A 4,039-nucleotide genomic window follows, 5' to 3' on the forward strand; every position below is an offset into this window, starting at 1 on the left:
GTGTGTGTGTGTGTGTGTGTGTGTGTGTGTGTGTGTGTGCACGTGTGTGTGCGCGTATACATATGGACTAATCTCTACTCTCAAAATTGTTGACCTTGTGTCTAAATTAGGAACCATTGTTATTTTTATTAATTAGAAATATGGTGGCAAGCTGGCAGAAAAAATACTTAGTGGCATTTTTCTGATTCTTCATGTTCTGAGTTCAAATCTCGCTAAGGTTTACTTTGCTTTTCATTCTTTCAAGGTCAATAAAATAACATACCAGTTCAGAACTGAAGTCAGTGTAAACGACTAGCCCTTCCCCTTAAAACTTGTGTCAAAATTAAGAAGAATTATTTAGAACATAATTTAACATGACATTCTGATAAATTATCTTAAACAGGAAATTTATAACATAGTAAGTGAGCTTAGTCACAGGTGACAGCCACGTAAAGAATTTTGCGTGTTTGGCAATAGCTTGTTCAATTAATGATAAATCATCCACAGATGTTTTTGTTAATAAAAGAAGATTTATGCAGATCAATTGTTGCAGTTGTGGAGGTGGTTTGCTGTTACTGTTTTTGTTGTTGATGATGGTGTTGATGCTTACCCCTAGGTCAGTTGATACAACAAGGTTTTGATCAATGGTATAACGGTGACCATCCCTCTGTCCTTCATTGTTGATCTTGTTTGTTGTTGTTTAGAACCCAACTCATCCCCATTAGGTCAGTTCTAATCCAGTTGTTGTTGGCACTCCGTCGCTTATGACGTCGAGGGTTCCAGTTGATCCAATCAACGGAACAGCCTGCTCATGAAATTAATGTGCAAGTGGCTGAGCACTCCACAGACACATGTACCCTTAACGTAGTTCTCGGGGGAGATTCAGCATGACACGGTGTGACAAGGCTGACCCTTTGAATTACAGGCACAACAGAAACAGGAAGTAAGAGTAAGAGAAAGTTGTGATGGAAGAGTACAGCAGGGTTCGCCACCATCCCCTGCCGGAGCCTCGTGGAGCTTTTTAGGTGTTTTCGCTCAATAAACACTCACAACGCCCGGTCTGGCAATCGAAACCGCGATCCTATGACCGCGAGTCCGCTACCCTAACCACTGGGCCATTGTACCTCCTCTAATCCAGTAGAACTATAATAAAAGGCATTCCATCCATGACCACCCATTTTCAGAAATAACTTTTTTTGATTTCCTAGGCATAATATGTCCGGCATAATTAATTTACCCAATATCTCACTCAAATATTCCATAAGACACACCTGTCATTTCCAACAGTGCAATAAGGTAAAATAAAAGAGGAGAAACTAGGACTGTTTTAATCTATTTAGTCCTCTTGTTACCGTATTTCTGACTTTTGCTTCAATTGATTTTGAAAATATTGAAGAATTTAATAAAATAGCTTTGTTTTCTATAACCCACCAGAGATCATCCTCTGGTTGAGCTTACAGAAACAGCACACCAGGCGAAGAGCTTAGTGGTATTTTATCTGTCTTTATGTTCTGAGTGAAATTCTGCTGAGGTCAACTTTGCCTTTCATCCTGTTGCGGTCGATAAATTAAGTAAAAGTTGTGTACTGGGGTCGATCTATTTGACTGGCCCCCTACCCAAAAATTTCAGTCCTTGTGCCTAGAATAGAAGAGAATATTCTGAATTAATCATGTATTATCTTGTAGCTAAATAAAATTCGATTTCCATTATTGTTATAAAGTAAAATATTCCATTGCCATCATAATGTGATTGCTTATTTTTAGAATGACATTGTAGGATGTGAGAGGCCAGATGTGGCCAGTTTTGATATAAAACTAGTAGAACATTTAGGCTGGATACAGTTGGTTTGAATGCTAAAGGGTTCAAGTTACATGCAAACTTTCTTCCATGAAAATTTCATCTTAATTTATGTATCAAATGCCAGTTAGATAATAACAAAAGAAAAGCATTGGAAAACAGATTATAGCAGCAACTCCATCTAAGAATATCTGAAGAAGGAATTGTATTCCGAAATATCATCAGACTATAGATAACTAAATTACAACAGGTATATATAGACTATATACCTTTTGTATTATAGTGCATTGTTGTACCATTCAAAACTTTTTATTCTTTACAAAGAATACACAATGCTTCAAGCGAACTACAATACTCTCCTAAACATTAATAAGTCATACAATATTCAACTTTTTAGTTACTTTATTTCTGTTGAAATATGGTAACAAATATGGCCTTTGTTTTAAATAATTTTGAAAATAATTAAGCATTTAGTAAAATAACTTTGTTATTATCATTGAGCTGGGGTTTGGAATATAAATTAACATGAAATTTTGATGAAAGATTTAAATTTAGATCACTTTAAAACAGGAAGTTTGTATTATAGAAACAGGGGCAGTCTTAGGTGAGTTAAAAAAAACACAGACTGAGTCAAACAACATTTAACATTTTTGTTACCATATTTCTATTGAAATACACTGCCTTTGATTTCACTAATTTTGAAAATAATGAATTTGGTAGAATAACTGTCCTTATTAAGCTGATGTCTGGAATATAAATTACCATGAAATTTTGATGGAAGAAAGTTTTAATTTAGATTACTTTAAAAATAGGGATGTTTGTATCATAGAACAGGGGATGATCTCATGTAGATTACAAAACACATAGACTGATGGAATCATACAAAATATTTAACACTTTTGTAACTATATTTGTTCAAATACATCAACCTTTATTTCAAATAAATTTTAAAATAATGAAGAATTTGGTAAAATAACTGTCGTTATCGTACTTTGGGACATAAATTAACATGAAATTTTGATGGAAGAGTGTTAAAATTTAGATCACTTTAAAAAATGAAGTTTGTGTTGTGGAATCAGGAAAGGTCTCAGGTGGATTCAAGTGGGATAAAAAGGGCTAATGGATAGGGAATGACTAGCTGTTGAGTTCATCCACAATTGAAGATGGATACTGTGTTTTTTAATGTCTTATAAAAGCATCCATCTACCCAACCATACTGAAAAGTGATACCCTAATGTGACATTGCTAGTTTAATCATGGGTGACCTGACCTGACTATGAAACAAGTATTATTGGTTTATATGGTTAAGTGTAGCCAGAGCTTCCAGGAAAAATATTGGCTTCACATTTTGGCACCAGGCTAGCAATTTTGGGGGAAACAGTAAGTTGATTACATCGACCCTAGTGCTCAACTGGTACCTATTTTATTGACCCCAAATCAATGAAAGGTAAAGTCAACCTTGGCGGAATTTGAACTCAGAATGTAAAGATGGATGAAATGACTGGTATGCTAACAATTTTACCAGCTTGCCGCCTTAATATTTCAGATTTTGGCACAAGGCCAGACATTTCAGGGTAAGGGATAAGTCAATTACATTGACCCTAATGTTCAACTGGTACTTATTTTATTGACCTCGAAAGGATGAAAGGCAAAGTTGACTCCAGCAGCATTTGAACTCTGAACACAAAATCTGGAGAAATGCTGCAAAGCATTTTTCCCAGTATGGTAACAATTCTACCACCTCACCACCTCCAAGAGAAATATTGCAAGATGGGACAAGATTGCTTTCAGATCTTACTTCAAAATGGGATGTGATGGAGATTGGGCTGCCTTGAATCTCTGGTCCCAGGATCTGACATATCAACTAAGCCCTTCTCACTCGCAAAGACTCCTGCAGGTCATATTGCATTTGATCCTAAAATAAAATGCAATCAAAACTGCATTAATAAATGTATGTGTGAATGTGGGTGTATGTGTATGTATGCACTTGCATATTTGCATATATATATATGTTTATATATGTATGTATGCATGCATGTATGTATGTATGTATGTATGTATGTATGTATGTATGTATGTATGTATGTATGTATAGAATTATGAATTTGTCTTGCAAGATTCCTGATGTGAAATCGTGTGTTGAAACAGATATTGTTATATTTTGAAATGGTCATTTTATTTTTTTGTCAAATAAACACACACACTATATATTTGTTCTTCCTTTCAGATTTATTATTGTCTTATTTTATATCCTTTGCATGGA

Source organism: Octopus bimaculoides, chromosome 23, assembly GCF_001194135.2.
Source record: "Octopus bimaculoides isolate UCB-OBI-ISO-001 chromosome 23, ASM119413v2, whole genome shotgun sequence".
NCBI lineage: Eukaryota > Metazoa > Mollusca > Cephalopoda > Octopoda > Octopodidae > Octopus > Octopus bimaculoides.